Genomic DNA, 20,693 nt, shown 5'->3' with positions numbered 1-20,693 from the left:
GATATTTAGCCCGTTGTCCTTCACGTCTCGCAATATTAAACAGTATCCGTACCTGTTTTCTTTGCATTTCCAGTTTGATATCCACCAAGGAACACTCCTAACTGTGCACTTCGTGGTGATTGTGTAGTTGTCCTGATATGAGGTCACTATGGCAGAGGTAACAGCATCTGCTACTTCCTCAAATTCTACTGGATTCCTTATTGAGGTTTTAATTTCCAATAAGCCTAAGTCAAGGTCCCTCCTATATGTCTCCCAGTCTATTTTCCTGGGATTCTTATAGGTCATGGTCTGTCTGATTCCCATTTCAACCTTGAATTTAATGTACATGTGGTCCAATGAGGATGACTCCAACATCAAATGCCATTGTTTGACATAGCTACCCATCGCCATGGAACCAAAGGTTATGTCAATTATTTCTTCCCTTCTGCTATTCCTGAATGTAGGTTCATTGCCCCTATTCAGGACCTCTAAATTGTTAGCTAAAAGAAATTCAAGAAGGTACTCACCTCTACTGTTGGTGCCGTTGCTGCCCCACACTAGGTTGTGGGCATTGGCGTCGCATCCAACCAGTAGTTGATCACCTTGCCGATGGCAAGTCTCTACCAGTCTCCTCACCTCCAAGGGAGTAGGAGAGCTGTCTTTGTAAGGAAGGTATACTGAGGCCAAAATAATTTCCCTCGTGATACCTTCCTCATATTGCTACATTGTAATGGTCACTAAGTCCCTAGAGCAGAAATCCATCATTGGCATGAAAGAAATGCCCTTTCTTACATAGATGCATGTTCCGGAGTTTCTTAGATACCTTGCATAGATCAGCTTACCTACAGCGCCCCTTTGTTCTTGCATCAGGCCACACCCACTTCCTGTCTCCCCAAGCAGCGGCTCAGAGCAGCAGAGGCCCCTTTACTGTGCAGCAGATTAATCTGCACCACCTCCAGGCTCCGTCTTGCTGCCGTCTTTGAGAACCCTGACGGTGACCTGCAAGAACCCTAAAAACAGTTTCAGGTCCTGCTCCTGCACCGCCTTCATGGACTACTCACCGGCCTCCACCACCAGGGTTCGTCCTTCCGGAGCAACCTTCTGGTTAATCAGTCTCCAGTCTTCTGTCGAGACTTTTGGGTTCTGGGCCCCTATTTTTCCAAACAGAGTCTTGGGAGAGACTTCATTAAGGATCTTAGGTACCCATAATGATATCTTTGCGGCTTTAAGAAGCTCCGCTGCCGGTCTTAAGCAGCAGCTCCGCATCTTTCCACAGGGATATCATGGGCACCTTGTCCTTGAGCCATTCTATCGTGTGCACCACCTCACAGACAAAAATGAGTGCACCACGATCTAGATAGACCCTCCTGAAGTTGGGTTCTTGACCAGTGTCCCCCCCCCCCCCCGAAAATTAATTTTCAAAGAGGGCCATCTGTACCAGTTCCTGCTGCTGTGTGGTGATGGCCACCAGTGGATAACGTTCCTGGATAACTGCCATCCTAAAAACCGAGACTGCTGTACAATAGGTCTGGTTCCCTATTTCTTGACTCGGTCTTTTCTGTTCTCACTTGTCGAGGGAGGAGGGAGTCTTTGACTCCTCTCTTATCAGCTTACTACCTGTATTTGACGTTGTGGGGGTCTGCATGTCCCCTTCAACCTGAGACAGTTTCTTCCTGAGAGTCTTAGGTTCTAGTCCCTTTAATTCCCTCCACTTGTCTTTAGGAACCCCTTCTTTCCCTTCCTTTTTCCTCTGCTCCCTGATTAGCTTCCTCCTCTCGGCCCCAGGCAAGCCTTTGATCTTAATCTGGTCTAGCTTCTCGGTTACAGTTCCCACTTCTGGCTCAGGTCTAAATCCTGATTCAGTACTGGGAATGTCTTCCATTGGTTCTGTCCCCAATGTTTGGGTATCTGAGGTCTCAATTTGCCCCTCAGTTTGTTCTTCTTTATTTTCTATAATCGTGTCCATATTGGTCCCACGAGATTTGGAGATCTAGAAGGTCCACACCACGAATACCCCATGTGGTGTAAGGCTAATTACTCAGGGAGATTGCCCAGTATCCCTGAGACTCCGTTTGCGACACATCTTCCCATGTGCCACGCACCCCTCACCACGGATCGCATCACACCTTGGGTTGGGTCAGGGAATAGGATAGGACTAGGAGTGGATAGGAAGATGGGACGTTGTGGGACACTCCTAGTCTGACCCATCGGCTGAGGCCTTTCCGGCAGTAGGTCCTCTACCTTCGGCATAGCCCTCAGCTTCCCGCCGATACGCAAGCCTCTCCACCCACACGGACTGTGCTTTGTTTAGGTGGTGCCCCCAGAGAGCATTCTCGAACCACAACTTAATGTTAAAAAGACTGTATACGATCAATGGTCGGGCAGTGTTCATCTATTGCTACATTTATTGGACAGAACGGAATACCTTTTCTATCACAAGATATGGTATGTAACTTAGGATGAGTGTAGACAACCTGAATTCATTTTCATATGAGAACAATGTACAGACGTCTACCAACCTGTCCCTTAAATGCTTATGCCTTCTGTTGTCAAGTTCTAGAATTATTTCGAAAGAAATGTTAATAAACGTAACAGTTGTTATTGCGAATGGCTGGGACAGTGTAATTGCACTGACGTAATTTTGTGCTTGTACTGGTTATGGGTTATAGTTTGCTGGAAGTCTGCTACAAATATATAATGTTTGTTGACTAAGAAATTTTGGAAGCTCAAGATGAAGAAGTTGCTCAATAACACATCTCACACTTTTTTTCAAAGGATAATTATACTTTCTATCAACATTATTTTCAAACTTGTAATTCATCAAAGAACTAGACCAAATATGAATAATAAAATTTGAAGCTTGGTCTTCATTTTAGTATATATTAGTATATATTACTCTTAAGATACGTTAATCACATGCATGCCAGTGACGCTTTAAGTAACACGATTACAGGTTTCATTGCAGATGGGGAAAGTACTTCTTTTTATGGTACTATTGCTTTTGAGCTAGTTCTTCTTATTTAACTAATTCAGTTCATTTTTAATGTTAGAGTACAATTAAATAAGTGCACTTACAAAAATTATTTAACTACTAAATTAGAAAGCAAAATTTATACCTTTATTGATAACAAAAATTGAATGGTCTGTAGGAATAAACCAATATGCCTATTTCCAAGACTTTTTTTGTACATGTAATCCTTTTGTCAGATTGTGCTGAGCGCTTTGTTTTAAACCAGGCCTTTACCTGGAAAACTCTAGAGATTAAAGTGTTCTCACTCTCACCGAGATCGTTAATCCGATTACTAATTCTTTTTTCTTATACAATAAGGTCTGGAAAAAGGAAAACCTTGTTCCTATTTAGCAGCTCCCAAACATTAATTCTTAAGATGGTAAAATCCCATTACAAACATCCAGGACGTATAGAGGGGAGTGGGTACATCACACTTTGAATAAGAACTCATGTCCAGAACAGTACCGTTTGAAAACATGTTTGTTGGGTGGACTATGTGATCAGAAGTATCCGGACACCTAGCTGAAAATGACTTACAAGTTCGTGGTGCACTCCATCATATATGCTGGAATTCAAAATGGAGTTGGCCCACCCTTCGCCTTGATGACAGCTTCCAATATCGCAGGTATACGTTGGATCAGGTGCTGGAAGGTTTCTTGGGGAATGGCAGCCCATTCTTCACGGAGTTCTTCACTGAGAAGAGGTATCGATGTCGCTCGGTGAGGCCTGGCACGAAGTCGGCGCTTCAAAACATCCCGAAGGTGTTCTATAGGATTCAGGTCACGACTCTGTGCAGGCCACTCCATTACAGGGATGTTATTGTCGTGTAACCAAATGGTTCAAATGGCTCTGAGCACTATGGGACTCAACTGCTGTGGTCATAAGTCCCCTAGAACTTAGAACTACTTAAACCTAACTAACCTAAGGACAGCACACAACACCCAGCCATCACGAGGCAGAGAAAATCCCTGACCCCGCCGGGAATCGAACCCGGGAACCCGGGCGTGGGAAGCGAGAACGCTACCGCACGACCACGAGATGCGGGCGTCGTGTAACCACTCCGCCACAGGCCGTGAATTCTGAACAGGTGATCTACCGTGTTGAAAGATGCAATCACCATCCCCGAATTCCTCTTCAACAGTGGGAGCAGGAAGGTGCTTAAAACATCAATGTAGTGGTAGTGCCACGCAAAATAACAAGGGGTGCAGCCGCTCAATGGAAAACACGACACACCATAATACCACCTCCTCTGAATTTTACTGTTGGCACTACACACGCTGGCAGATGACGTTCACTGGGCATTCGCCATACCTACACCCTGCAATCGGATCGCCATATTGCGTACCATGATTCGTCACTGCACGCAACGTTTTTCCACTGTTTAATCGTCCATTGTTTACGCTCCTTACACCAAACGAGGCGTCGTTTGGAATTTACCGCTGTGATGTGTGGCTCATGAGCAGCCGCTCTACCATGAAATCCAAGTTTTCTCTCCTCCCACCCAACTGTCATAGTACTTGCAGTGTATGCTGATGCAGTTTGGAATTCCTGTGGAATGGTCTCTCTATAACATATTACGACCCTTTTCAACTGTCGGCGGTATCTGTCAGTCAACAGACGAGGTCGGCCTGTATGCGTTTCCACTTCACTATTACATCGGAAACAGTGGACCTAGGGATGTTTAGGAGTGTGGAAATCTCGCGTACAGATGTATGACACAAGTGACACACAGTCATCTGACCACGTTCGAAGTCCGTGAGTTCCACTGAGCGCCCCATTTTGCTCTCTCACGATGTCTAATGACTACTGACGTCGCTGATATGGAGTACCTGGCAGTAGGTGGCAGCACAATGCACCTAATATGAAAATCGTGTGTAGGGGTGTCAGGATGCTTTTGATCACATAGTGTAGGTATGCAACCTGGTAGTCAGGGAGCAGGGTGGTTATGTAGGATTGGCTGGTGTCATTTGATATCTGCCTTCCCCCTCTGACCTGGATCGAGCCTCATTCATGTGTCTGTGAGTGTTAGAGCAACGTGGTTGAATATGAGGTTGCAGAATACTCGTACACCGACATGATCCTTCCAAATGGTGAAGCTCACCGTGAAGTAAGAGCTGCTCGTCGCCTTTATCAAGATCGTTGTCCCCAATGTCCGACTCCATCGCATATCCTTTTCGCCAGAATTACGCAACAACTTTGAGAACGGGTACCTTCACCGTCAGCAGGCGTGACTGTGCTCCAGGGAGACGCCATACTCCCAAATGGTTCAAATGGCTCTGAGCACTATGGGACTCAACATCTTAGGTCATAAGTCCCCTAGTACTTAGAACTACTTAAACCTAACTAACCTAAGGACATCACACACACCCATGCCCGAGGCAGGATTCGAACCTGCGACCGTAGCAGTCCCGCGGTTCCGGACTGCAGCGCCAGAACCGCACGGCCACCGCGGACGGCCTTTGCCATACTCCCAAATTGGAAAGGCCGTACTAGATCACATTGAAGATAACCCATCAATGTGTACAAAAGCAATTTATTTGGCTGCCAATGGGTGGAACTGCAAAAGAAGTGATGTACTGAGTCACGCACAATCAATTACTCGAAAAAATGGTCCCATTATCAACATGTTTGCAAGTGGTTGTTGCACGGAAACGGTAGATTTCAGAACATGGTTCAAAATATTATCTACTCACTCTCCTCTGCAAGTCCTAGAAGTCTGTTACGGTAATTTCCGAACACCCTGTATTTCGATATAGATACTAGAGACTGAACTGAACTAAGTGAACTAATTGAACGCTTTCAATCTTCCGATCCGATACAGTTCGCACAGTTCTGAAATGGATCCTGAGCTGAACTAAGTGAACTAATGGAACGTTTTCGGTCATCCGATCCGAAGCTGTTCACATTGTTCCCCATTAGGAGTTCCAAACGACATACGCTTAGATACTGCAAGTGTTGTGTACTCAGTATCAAGAGAGGGGAAATTTGTTCACATGCATTCCAAATTCCGATAGGTAGAGGAAGCGAGAAGATAAATGCCAATAGTTCATTAAAAGAAAGAACGCGCCGAACAATTCCTTTCATAGAATAGTTCATTTCAACTAGATGATTCATGAACTACAAATCCCTGGATTTTATTATGGGCAACGCGCAGACATTCCACCACATGAAGTAGGTAGTGGGTGGAGGGCTGAGAAGGAAAGGGGGGAGGGGGAAGGGTGTGGGAGGGGAATGTGAAGACTGAAAAATGTAATTCTTTCTGTAAAGACACTATGTATGCTGTATTTCACTTGAAGCTTTCATTAAATACAATACTGTGACTGTAGAATGCATTATTTTAAAAATTTGCCTCCTAAAAGTAAATACATTTGATCTGTGGCAAGAAAGTGGTAACTTCAACAAATAGAACATGCACCTAGAGGTGTGGAAGATATATATTTTGAGTGAAAATACTGTCCCAACATTTAGAACCCACTACGGCACATCACCAAAAACAAAATTTTCGAAGAACGTATACACCTAGATTTTAAAAACTCTTTTTTGGTGCACCAAATACTTCGAAAATAGTAGTTACCTCCATTTCCCAGCAAATCCTTACATTCTATTTATTTATATGGTTCTGCAAATCCACTGTCTACGCTAGTCAATACCTCAATAACCGCTTTCTACTTAAATCGAGCATAATTCTCTAAACGCGACACGTTTCGTATTTTGACTTACAGTTTATCCTAACGGCAGTGGGTGTCCTCTATACAAAAATTAGTTCCAGTTAGCGCTACGTAGAAGAATATTTTTATATTTTGTAACTACTTTGAACGACTGCCAGCGCACGTTAACGAGCAGGCTAGCTGTGATGACGCCGCGTTGTTAGTGGGCCTGGCAATCTAGTAGGAAGTCAAACGCCTGGAAACCAAGAGGCCGCAGGATCGAATCCCGTTCCTGTCACGGAAGTTTTCAGGCTGCCGTTAGTCAAGTCTTCACCTCTCAAAGACTTGAGATGTCTTCAGGAACGACACGTGGTTCGGTTTCCACATTAAACTGCAGGCCTCCTTTTCCCCATTGGACTGCTGGGGTAGGCTAGGCAGACATAATTTCCTGTGCCTGGATGCCTGGGATTACAACGGCCGTCCACTATTGTAAGAAAATGAAACACCTACAGCCGTCCTTACGACGTCATTTATTGTGTAGCTACCAGTTTCAGCACCATCCTCAGGTCTTAACTGATGCTGAAATGGTTATCACGATCCATATATACGATGCATCACTGGCCAACAACTGGTTTAAACAGACTACCGGCAACTGTAATGTCGTCTCTCCAACCATCAACTGTTGGGTTGGGCCGAGCGGTTCTAGGCGCTTCAGTTCTAAGTTCTAGGGGACTGATGACCTCAGATGTTAAGTCCCATAGTGCTCAGAGCCATTTGAATCATTTTTTGAACTGTTGGGTTGCCGAGGTGAAAGTCGAAAGAGATGCACTCGGCCACTCAGCGGCACGAAGTTATTATTGCAGCATTATTGGCAGCTATATGACATTGCCAACTAGAAATGGTCAAATGGCTCTAAGCACTATGGGATTATGACATCTGAGGTCATCTGTCCCCCAGACGTAGAAATACTTAAACCTAACTAACCTAAGGACGTCACACACATCTATGCCCGAGGCAGGATTCGAACCTGCGACCGCAGCAGCAGTGCGATTTCGGGCTGAAGCGCCTAGAACCACACGGCCACAGCCGCCGGCGTTAGCTAGAAAACTCGCGCACTGTCCACAGTATTATAGCCAAACTAGAGGTGCCGGCACATAAGGAATTGATTTGATATATCTATCAAGATCGATTTCGGTACGTCTACAGACTCCATGGCACCTGTGAATGTTCTTACTGAGTCTGTTTTAGCAGCTGAAAATTCGTTGGTGTCACGGTGGACGAACCGTTAAACTACTCATATATGCTGCGGAGAGTGTCGTTCATTATCAGGAAACAAAAAATTTCACTCAGTACATCACTATTGTCCGATTAAAATTACTTGGCAGTTGACACTTCACACGTTGGAGCTTGTTTCCTCCAATCAGAGCGCTCAACGTCAAGTCTAAACCGTTCGCCGTTGCCAAACTGCTACAACAATTAGTCAGTTCACTTCCTTGTCCGGATTTCTTTCTTGATGTGTTTCGATCCCTTATCCTGGGTCTGGCTATTTATTTCGTATTTCATCAGGAATGATAACCACACCAAAAACAATACCACCACACACACACACACGTTAGGCACGTAATGGGAGGTTGGGGTTGGGCTGGTTGGGGGAAGAGACCAAACAACGAGGTCATCGGTCTCATCGGATTAGGTAAGGGCAGGGATGGAAGTCGGCCGTGCCCTTTCAAAGGAACCATCCCGGCATTTGCCTGGAGTGATTTAGGGAAATCACGGAAAACCTAAATCAGGATGGCTGGACGCGGGATTGAACCGTCGTCCTCCCGAATGCGACACACACACACTCACACACAACGATACTAACGAAATACACACATTTCATACACAGCACTAAAAAATCACTACTGTAGTCTTCCGCAAAAGACGTGATTCAGCGTCACATATTCTATAATTACAATCACAGAGATCGGCTTACATTACATAAGCTTCACACGATATTGCGTGAAGCCGTATTTTCGGAGGCTGCAGTTAATCGTTGCGACTGGGTCAGTAGAGTAGTAAATACAAGAACGTTCCGCAGTGTAATGGTGTAGGGCAGTGGATAGCGTATAAACCTAATGTGTGGAAGGTCGTAGTCTCGCATCTCGTCAAACGAAGCGACACTTTTTCATTTTCTAAATCTAATCAAAAGACTGTGAATGTTATTTTTATTCGGTTATTTGTTTTAAATGTAATTCTTAATTTCTGATACTTTGCCTCGTCATTTTCATTATCATGAGAACTTTTTTATTTTCATTATCATAAGGACTGTTTTATTTGTTCTTATTTTTCTTCCTGTCGTTTTTTTCCGGTTGGAATCGGTTTCGTCTTTCGCTTGTGCCTTTGTTCCGCAGTTTGCGCAGGGTCGACGTTGTTACAATAGGATTTGGCATGGTTAATTAAAGGGGTGGCCTTCCTACCGCCACCCCAGAAAAAGTTCTTACCCAACGTCGACGGCGAAAAGGGGATTAGCCTGTGCGTGGGAAGTGCAGATATTGATACTCGCGCGGAGATGGGCGCAAGTATTTTTAGAAGGCATTGCTGTTAGGCTGGGGCAGGATGCACGCGCCAGTGAACCGCGTCGGGTCCGCCAGCAAGATCCCAGTGAACTCTGCCTAATAACCCAGGCGGTAGCGACAAGTCATTCTACAGTTGTAGGTGTACGGGTACCACAACTGGGCAGATTAAGTTCTTTGAACGCGAGCCAGTGGGGCGCCTGCACGTTCTGGCTATTTCAGACGTCGGAGAGATTTGGACACGCACGGGATATAATTAAAGCGGTCAGTTCTAAAGATGCCTCCTTTCATATTTCGTTATTAATGCCCGCCCCTTCCTCGCAACCTCTCGCCAGGAGCTTAGGACGCTTGGCGACTCGAGTTGCAGCAAACTGGACGGACTTCCACCTGTTCCCCTTCCCAATTACTACAAAGTTCAAAAATTTGCAGCCTTCGCCCACAAGAGCAGTTTTCTTTACAAGTAGCCACAAGTCAGACTACAGTTAATTAAGCGGGTCTCCTGCTTATTTTACGAGCTATAAGAGGGCAGTCAAATATAGTCTGAAAAGCTTGTAGGTTGTTGCAGGGGAGGTTGTGCTGAGAAATTATTATTCAGAAAAAAAATCGATACGTTGCGTCGTTTCCGATTTATTTAACATTGAAGTTAGGCAATCAGGTCGTCATGCATCCAACGTGCCAGGGACAATGTCGCCAAACTAGTTCTTCGTTAGTTTTCCTCCAACCATACAAACGTAGCTTTTGTTCACCTAGTTTAAATTTATCACTTACGAAAAAGGCACATTTTAACTGGTCTTTAGCGTTTCAGCGTTCTAACAACCCTACCACAACAAAGGTCAAAGTTTAATAATGATTGTGGTGTTGCTCACGCTGCTAAATACTGCATTTTCGGGCAACAACAAAGTTATTATGTGGCAGGTGTCATTAGAGCACAGTTAATAAAGTCATTTCATGTAGTAATGAATAAACTAGGCACTCATCTTTTCGTGTTTCCCACGCTGGTCTCGTTGTAAAATCATCTCAATCGTCGAAAATCTAGGTGGTGATGATTCCAAACTCGGATGCAAAGAGGCCTAGGTTTTATTCTGCTATATTCAAAAGTTTTGTAGATGCGCAGCACAAACCATTCTTGAAGATTACACTTTTGCAGGACAATGGTGATGTAAAAAAAGTAATCAGCATTCCGAATTTAAGTTACACTTCCTTTTTATTGCTTTTATTGCAATATCACGTAACACACAAAACATCACTTCACAATACAAAACATATTTGAAAACATCTTCCTTACTGTTAAAGTTCACATTTTATAAACTAACTACAATATGCGTCTTTCCAACATGACGTCCAAGACCCACAGATGTCCGTGATTACCGCATTTTAGCGCGCACAAGTGCTTGTTTTGCGAGCGCAACGATCTGTTTTGCTAATGTCAGTGCTAATTGAATCGGAAACTGCGCAATATATCGAATCTTTTGTTATCAGTTATTTTTCAGCACATATGTATATTATTATTATTGGTGTTTTGCCCTTAAAGAGGGCAGTTGGACTAAACTACATGGCCAACTCCTTTTGCTGCCTTCCTTGCTGCCCAAACTTCCCTCATTCGCTCGCTGTGTTTCTGTTTCCGGTCCTGTCCATGCTTCTTGTCAGCTTCGTGTCTTCGGCTTCATATCGATTGCCTTTGTGGTTGCCAATATTTCTTCCATCTTCCGACTGCGATCTTGCTTAGGCTCTTCAAGTCATTTTGCGCCTGCTCGTTTGTCACAGTCTATCTCATGTAGTTTACTTTTCTTAATGATGTTTATGAATTTTATTCTGTCGTTTACTGTGTCTGCTGTTATGTTGAGTTGGTTCATGTCGTATTTTACCTCTGCCACCCATTTGTTGTTTCTAGTGGTTACACAGTCAAATATCCGTTTGGTCAGTCTGAGTGATGGCATTCTGTATAGGTGTCGCTAGAATTGTAGTCTGCATTTTCTAATCTTTTCTGTGATTCTCTCCATATATTTGTATAGTTCCTCTGTAGGTTTCTTGATCCATATTCCATTGTTGTTAGTTGCGCCAAATATTTTCCTAAGTATTTTCCGTTCTACTTTTTGTCTTGGTGTGATACGTGTATGCCCTAGGATTAGTGTGGTCTCTGCTGCATATAGTGCCTCGGGGAGCACCACAGTGTTGTAGGGGCGTAATTTGGCTTTTTGTGAGATAGACTTCTTGTTGTAATGATTCCACACTACTTTCTATCCCTTGTCCAGTTTAGTTTTTCTTTCTTCTTCTGAGTCTCTGTTATGACCGCTCATTTGTAGTGTTTCACCGAGGTATTTGAAGTTTGCCGTTTTGTAAATCATACCGTACTTTCTGTCCAGAGAAGAGAGTTTCTTAGTGCTCATAAACTGTGACTTTTCGTAAGAGATTTGTAGACCAGCTTTGGAAGCGATTTCGTGTAGTTTTTCAATAGCGTCTTTCTTTTCGTTTATACCTTTCGTGACAATCGCCAAATCGTCTGCAGAAGCCAGGCATTTAATCTGGAGATTTCCTACGGTTATCCGCTGTTGTGATGTTTCTCATTCTTTTATTACCTTATCTAACACTATACATATATATATATATATATATATATATATATATATATATATATATATATATATATATATATATATATATATGAAGCGCAGCTAAATCACAAAATGCTATAATATGAAAAAATAGACCCCAAAACTTATTTACAGCTGAAACCACATACGTCCAAATTCAAGTTTAGTTACTTCTTAGTTATGTTTTAAAGTATTTACTTAGGCTTAAGTATCAAATTATTTAAAACATTTGTTATAAATCGTACAATGCGTTAATGCAAAAGCATAATCTCTACTGCAGTAAAGAATCGTCGGCAAAACGAAGTAATTACTGGTACATATCCGTTTATGACGAACAGAAGCTATCAACTGTTTCAGGTGCCGTGTTCACCCTTCTAGATGCAGTCTCCGGTTCTTTTCTATTTGCAAAATCTGGCTCATGGATAAGTACCTCTAACAATTCTTTAATTCGATAATGTTAAGACCATGTCGTCACCAGCCGCAAGTGGTCGTATAACAACGGAATCCGTGCTTTCAGTGCTAACACATAATCCTTCTCCGTTTCGTAATCATACCTTCCCCAGATTAGTGGGCTGCAGTTCCTTTCGGAGAATCAAAAGCGCTAAGAAAAGTCCTGTACGTAATATGCGTGTTAAAACTCGTGAATTGTAGTTGTGCATTTTTTTGGAAAACAGGAGAAGTTGTTTCTAGTCGATTCTAGTCTCTTTCAATACTTCTAGTTCCATCAATACGTAAATTAACTTTCATTTATGGGCATCATGCCAGTTGAATCATCAATTACACGCTAGCGCTGCCTTTTTGACGTAAAGGGAAGCTTACGCCTACCTTAACATTCCTCAAGGTCTCTTCAGAAACTACTTATATAACAGTCAACCAGCGATGATATTGTGATTCAGAAACACACAGACGCGTTTCTCCGTAAACAGCTACTGACACTCCTTCTTCTATACTATTTGGCTATGAATATTTACTAGGATTTAGGAAATCTTGAGTCTATTAGCAGTCTCGTTTACTGAAGTCTCATCAAAGTAGCAAAACTAAAACACCGATCACCGATTTCGTAGCTGTGTATGATATTACTTCACACTGGCGTTGAATCGTATTTCCTCTAGGTCGTCACCGAAACCTTTCATGACAGGGCGAATCTCCAAAACTACGTAACGAAGTACATCTATTTCACATTAACAATATTCGGTGAAGTCAGAGCCATTGTTTTATATTTCGCGCTCAAAATAACTCAGGCCAAAGAATGTTTGTTCAAATGGTTCAAATGGCTCTGAGCACTATGGGACTCAACTGCTGAGGTCATTAGTCCCCTAGAACTTAGAACTAGTTAAACCTAACTAACCTAAGGACATCACAAACATCCATGCCCGAGGCAGGATTCGAACCTGCGACCGTAGCGGTCTTGCGGTTCCAGACTGCAGCGCCTTTAACCGCACGGCCACTTCGACCGGCTAAAGAATGTTTGTATTTCCTGTAATATGTCAACATGAAAACCTTCTCTTAGAACTTTACACTCCATCCACCGTGTGAAAAATCTCTCAAAGTCTTTGGAAACTAATTAATATTTTTTCCATTTTACCTGCTTAGTGTTTCGGATCTCGACACTACTTCTCTTCAAACACCATCTTCAAGCACTACTAAAGATATGACGAAGAGTTTTTACAAAGAATAATTTTTTAATGATCTACACAGATACAACAGTATGAACAAATTATTACATGTCGTCTTTTTTTCAATTGTAATCCAAAGAATAGTACGACAATGTCCTTCCAACTTCGTTGGAGCTCGTTGGCGACGGTCGGACTGCAGTATTGCCTACTTACCTATAACGCAGGTACGCCCGTAGTCGGCTGGTACAACTTGTTGTCTCTAATTATGCATACACTAGCCTATGTGATCAAAAACATCTGAACACCCCCAAAATAATACGTTTTTCATATTAGGCGTATTGTGCTGCCACCTAATGCCAGGTAGCCCGTATCAGTAACATCAGTCGTCAGTAGACATCGTGAGAGAGCAGAATGGAGCGCACCGCAGAACTCACGAACTTCGAATGTGGTCAGGTGATAGGGTGTCACTTGTGTCATACGACTGTACCCAAGATTTCCACACACCTCCCGCGTCCGGCCATCCTGATTTAGGTTTTCCCTGATTTCCCTAAATCGCTCCAGGCAAATGCCGGGATGGTTCCTTTGAAAGGGCACAGCCGACTTCCTTCCCCATCCTTCCCTAATCCGATGAGACCGATGACCTCGCTGTCTGGTCTCCTTCCCCAAACAACCCCCTCCACACACCTAAACATCCCTAGGTCCACTGTTTACTATGTGAAAGTGAAGTGGAAACGTGAAGGGACACGTACAACACAAAAGCGTACAGGCCGACCTCGTCTGTTGACTGACAGAGAGCGCCGACAGTTGGTTCAAATGGCTCTGAGCACTATGGGACTCAACATATGAGGTCATCAGTCCCCTAGAACTTAGAACTACTTAAACTTAACTAACCTAAGGACATCACACACACCCATGTCCGAGGCAGGATTCGAACCTGCGACCATAGCGGTCGCGCGGTTCCAGACTGAAGTGCCTAGAACCGCTCGGCCATTCCGGATTTCATGGTCATGCGGCTGTTCATAAGCCACACATCATGCCAGTAAATGCCAAACGACACCTCGCTTGTTCTAAAGAGCGTAAGAATTGGACGACTGAACAGTGGAAAAACGGTGATGCGACGAATCACGGTACACAATGTGGCGATCCGATGGCAGGTTGAGGGTATAGCGAGTAACCGGTGAACGTCATCTGCCAGCGTGTGTAGTGCCAACAGTAAAATTCGGAGGCAGTGGTGTTATTGTGTGGTTGTGTTTTTCATGGAGGGGTCTTGCACCCTTGTTCTGCGTGGCACTTTCACAGCACAGGCCTATACTGATGTTTTAAGCACCGTCTTGCTTCCCACTGTTGAAGAGCAATTCGGGGATGGCGATAGTGCAACTTTGGATGTTTACCAATGGTGTGTTATAAGACAACTACTGTTCACAATATGGATAAATGACCCACTGGATAACGCCGACAGTTCCATGAGGCTGTTCGTCGATGCTGCCGTTTTATACAGAAAATTTCCAACGCTAGAAGATTGTAGCGAAATGCAGATGGATTTGAATATGATACGGGGTGTTCAAAAAGTCTCTCCGCAGTGCCGTATGATTGTTAGCCGCGCATGCCGTATGCCGCAGTGAATATACCGAAATGAAACTTAGTGAAATACAAGTTATTAATTTATTGAATATTCATTTTTACTGAGATAAATGAAACAGTGGAATGTTAGGAGAGTCCACTTGGAAGGAAGTAACCCATGCAGGCGAACGATCTTGCGGCACTGCGGAGAGACTTTTTGCACACCCCGTAAACGCTTGGTGCAGTGAATATTGAACATCGACATAAGCAAATATAAAGTATGAGGCGTAAGTAGGCAGGAAGACCAATAATTGCATGAATACACGGTTGAAGAAGAGTCACTGGAAATAGTCACATCCATCAGAAATTCAGGAGAATGAATACGGAACGATTTGAAATGGAAAGACGACATAAAACTAATCGCAGGTAGGGCAGACGCCGGACTGAGAGGCATTGGAAAAATCCTCTGGATGTGTAGTGCACCCAAAACATCCGTTCAACCGATACTGAGTGTCGCTCGTTAGTTTCGGATCCGTGCCAGGTAGGATTAATAGAAGGAACTGGAGAAGATCCAGAGAAGAGCCGCGCGTTACCTCACAGGCTCATTTGGTAAGCGCGAAAGCTTCACAGAGTTGCTCATCCAGTTTGAGCAGAAGATGCTACAAGAGAGGTGTTGTACATCACGACGTACCTTACTGTTGAATTTTCGAGAGTGTAAGTTCCAAGAATTGTTAAACAATATATTGCTTCCTCCTGCAAATATCTTGCGAAAACACCATGGAAGTAAAATTAGAGAGATGCGAGCACAGAGAGGCTGATCAACAATAGTTCTTCCTGCAGACATTCGCCACAGGGGCAGGAAATGGAAAATGTCAATAATACACTAAATACCCTCCACCATGCACCATAAGATGGCTTGCGAAGTATGGATTTAGATGTAGACTGTAACGTTGCTTGCTTTTCACACAGTGAAACTACTAATGAGTCGAAACCAATGCCTTATATGGCCCCGTGAACCATCACTAGCAGCATTCCTGCAACGCTTTCTGAGCTGCAACACTTAAGTATAAGCAAACGGCCGTTATTCTATCCATCTCATCTCAACTGAAAGCCCCAAACTACCGTCTTCTTGCCTAGCTGCAAAACTATTGACCTTCTTCTGCCTTCATGTCAATTCAATCTTTATCAGTTCCTTCACATTGGTGTGCAGATATTTGAATCAACTTGTATGTCGACGGTAACGATCAGAGTTTGTCTACTGGAAGTGGTGACATACTGAGATGAAACAGCTGAATCGGTACGAGATGTACTACCTACCTAAGTTGCGTCATCTCGTTTGAGAGTGTAGAAAGTGATAGGCAGCAGGCAGGTACGCTAAATGGTGGGGTGCCAGACCATGAATAATCACAATTTTGATCCAGAATAGTTGCACAAAGAATTTTATTAGCTTGATCGCCTGCAAAAAATAACAAAATATTAGCTTGATCTACAGCAAAAACAAAAAGAATTTCTCTCCATAGGGTTTCCTGAAAAGCAAATCTTAACTTTTAATAAAAGGACAATATTTGCAAAGTTCATTTGTTATATAATAGTTGCGAAATTAATAAGCAGTGAAGGTGTTCGATTAACTGAGTCACTTAAGGTGAGTACAAAAGGTGGTATGTATAAAATGTCGATTTTTATTTTTAATGAAAAATTGTTGTTGGAGTTTTCTCTTTAACTGGATGTGTTTCATTGATTCTGGATGACTGTAAGTATTTTTAATTTATTTTTAAACTGTTTACAGCTCAAGAATTTCTACAGGTTCCATGAGCACTTGTTCAGTTACGAAAAGATATCTCGGGAACTGTTTTCTCTAGAAGTTGGTGATTTATATTGAAGTATAGAAAACATCCTGCTACATAGATTGGCTACACTAGTTACTGTGATGTACCTTCCTGTTTGTGATATAATGCATGTATCATCCACGTTTTGCAAGGCTTAGCATTGGAGGGCAGCGTGGAGGGTAAAAATCGTAGAGGTAGACCAAGAGATGAATACACTAATCAGATTCAGAAGGATGTAGGTTGCAGTAAGTACTGGGAGATGAAGAAGCTTGCACAGGATAGAGTAGCATGGAGAGCTGCATCAAACCAGTCTCAGGACTGAAGACCACAACAACATCACATCTTTCATTGTGTGTATTTGGATTTGTTGCTCACTGAGTTGTACTTTTCTCTTTAATATTACTCGACCAAAAGAAATATTTAAGAAGAGCACAAATAAGGGAAATATATTCTACAGAATATGTCCTGTTTCCATCATGTACTTCCAAGAAGAAGCTTGTGAACACTAATGATGAGTACAGTGAAACCAATGCCATAAGTATCAATTAAACAATTTTTAATCAACTGCTTGCTGTAATTTGTGTGGTGGAGAGAGAACGGTTTAGTTCTTAGTTTGGAAGCCTCTTTTTCGAATTATGACAGTGACAAATAATTTTGGATATCTGCAAATGGAAAAACAATAATCTTTTTCAGCGAACGTCAAATATTTCTATGGGTTGAGATGCGGCGGTAAAGGCACTAGGTCTGGAAAAACTTTCTGTGCTATTGTAAATCACTCTTACCCCTTCACTAATATTTCAAGATATACAGATCCGTTAGGGGAAACAGTAAAAGTAATTGCAGAAGAATCAATGAAATCTGCAACAGTGGAAGCAGTTGAAGAAAGTGATGGTAACAACGACATTTGAATAGCATTTGACAGCTCATCACAGAAAAAGGGCGATTAATTTATAAATTCTTTTGCAACTGTCGTAAGTATTGATAACGGGAAGTTGCTCGATGTTGAAGAATTTCAAGATACTGCCATGAATGCACAAATGTGTGCACCAGTAATGAAAAGAAGCCATTGCATGAACACAAGTGTCAGAAAACGTATGAGGAATCCATTGGAAGAATGGAAAGTGACTCAGCTGTGAAGATTTTTCAGTGCTCTCAAGAACACCACGGGTTCGCTACGATAAATTTATTGATGATGGTTGATTCCAGTTCATTCAAATAGATAACTGAAAGCAAGCCTTATGATGACCTAACAGTGCAAAAGTTAGAACGTGACTGTCATATGCAGAAACGAATGAGTACCCGACTGCGTAAAATCAGGCAGAACATTTCTAGCAAACAAGCTTGAATATGAAAAGAGTATTAGAGGACGTTTGATTGACAAAACAGTTATTCAGATAAGTGAATACTACAGCCAAGCCGTTAGAAAGAATACGAACAACCTTGAAGGAATGAGAAAAGCAGAATGGGCAACGTTTTTCCACCTGACGTCAAACGATGAAAAGCCACTACACAACTTGCGTCTAATTGACTGATGTAAATACGGCGAAGCTGAGGCAGGAGGAGAAGAATATACCTATAGCAACACCACTCCTGAAGCTGTTGGAGCAGTAATAAAGCCAGCATACACAGGGTGGTCCATTGATAGTGACCGGGCCAAATATCTCACGAAATAAGCACCAAACGAAAAACCTACAAAGAACGAAACTCGTCTAGCTTGAAGGAGGAAACCAGATGGCGCTATGGTTGGCCCACTAGATGGCGCTGCCATAGGTCAAACGGATATTAACTGCGTTTTTTAAATAGGAACCCCCATTTTTATTACATATTCGTGTAGTACGTAAAGAAATATTAATGTTTTAGTGGGACCACTTTTTTCGCTTTGTGATAGATGGCGCTGTAATAGTCACAAACTTATAAGTACGTGGTAACACCTAACATTCCGCCAGTGCGGACGGTATTTGCTTTGTGATACATTACCCGTGTTAAAATGAACCGTTTACCAATTGCGGAAAAGGTCGATATCGTGTTGATTTATGGCTATTGTGATCAAAATGCCCAACGGGCGTGTGCTATGTATGCTGCTCGGTATCCTGGACGACATCATCCAAGTGTCCGGACCGTCCGCCGGATAGTTACGTTATTTAAGGAAACAGGACGTGTTCGGCCACGTGTGAAACGTCAACCATGACCTGCAACAAATGATGATGCCCAAGTAGGTGCTTTAGCTGCTGTCGCGGCTAATCCGCACATCAGTAGCAGACAAACTGCGCAAGAATCGGGAATCTCAAAAACGTCGGTGTTGAGAACGCTGCATCAACATCGACTGCACCTGTACCATATTTCTGTGCACCAGGAATTGCATGGCGACGACTCTGACATCGTGTACAGTCCTGCCACTGGGCACAAGAGAAATTACGGGACGATGACAGATTTTTTGCACGCGTTCTATTTAGCGACGAAGCGTCATTCACTATCAGCGGTAACGTAAACCGTCATAATATGCACTATTGGGCAACGGAAAATCCACGATGGCTGCGACAAGTGGAACATCAGCGACCTTGGCGGGTTAATGTATGGTGCGGTATTATAGGAGGAATGATAATTGGCCCCCATTTTATCGATGGCAATCTAAACGGTGCAATATTCGCCTTTTTTGTGCTCCTGTAGGAGCAATTTTCCGCTTTTTCCCTTGTTTTCTCTATTACAGGATGTTCTGCTTATATAAAACGAATTCCGCAACTCAGTACACAGGGTGAGTTTCTCCCTGTGTGCGAACTCTATGGATTAATCGATGAGAGCATGCGGAACACGCAAGGTAGCCGCGCGGTCTATGGCGCCCTCGAGCATGGGTGTGTGTGTGTTTTCCTTAGCGTAAGTTAGTTTGAGCTAGATTAAGTAGCGTGTAAGCCAAGTGTAAGTAGGCTGTTTATGTTTTCTTATTGGTAACGCCACGTAGCGCTCTATATGAAAAATCACTGGCTGTGCTGTGTGCAGTCTGTGGGTAGTTTGCATTGTTGTCTGCCATTGTAGTGTTGGGCGGCGGCAGCTGGATGTGAACAGCGCGTAGCGTTGCGCAGTTGGAGGTGAGCCGCCAGCAGTGGTGGATGTGGGGAGATAGATGGCGGAGTTTTTAAATTTTTAAAACTGGATGTCATGAACTGCTATGTATATTATGAGTTTTCAACACTATTAAGGTAAATACATTGTTTGTTCTCTATTAAAATCTTTCATTTACTAACTATGCCTATCAGTAGTTAGTGCCTTCCGTAGTTTGAATCTTTTATTTAGCTGGCAGTAGTGGCGCTCGCTGTATTGCTGTAGCTTGAGTAACGAAGATTTTTGTGAGGTAAGTGATTTATGAAAGGTATAGGTTAATGTTAGTCAGGGCCATTCTTTTGTAGGGTTATCGAAAGTCAGATTGCGTTGCGCAAAAAAATATTGTGTATCAGTTTAAGCACAGACTTGTATATATTTTTTCTAAGGGGACGTTTCACAAGGGACCGATGACGTCAGCAGTTTGGTCCCATAGGAACTTACCACAACTATCACCGATACGGAACAAAAAATGCCTTATGAACTTACGTCCAGAAATGCGTAGTTTCGATGCTGTAGAGCATTTATTCAGTCCTACAGTGTTTGAGAGACTGCGGTCTAATACACGCCGTACCATGCAGCCACAGCTGCAGTACGCGTTTAAAATGGTTTCCATGCACCTCGACGCATGCGTGTACGCCCCATAACATGTTCTGCCTCACACGTTCACGTCGGCCAGGCTGCATCCGGACGAAGGTAGCATGAATATACTGCTACAGTGTGTCCACATCTGGTATGGGCTCTGCATACGCGATACACTTAGACGGCCCATAACCAGAAATCGCACGGCTCGAGCGCCGGTAAACGAGCAGACGA

Source organism: Schistocerca serialis, chromosome 4 (assembly GCF_023864345.2).
Source record: "Schistocerca serialis cubense isolate TAMUIC-IGC-003099 chromosome 4, iqSchSeri2.2, whole genome shotgun sequence".
Classification (NCBI taxonomy): domain Eukaryota; kingdom Metazoa; phylum Arthropoda; class Insecta; order Orthoptera; family Acrididae; genus Schistocerca; species Schistocerca serialis.
This window is presented reverse-complemented; position numbering follows the sequence as displayed.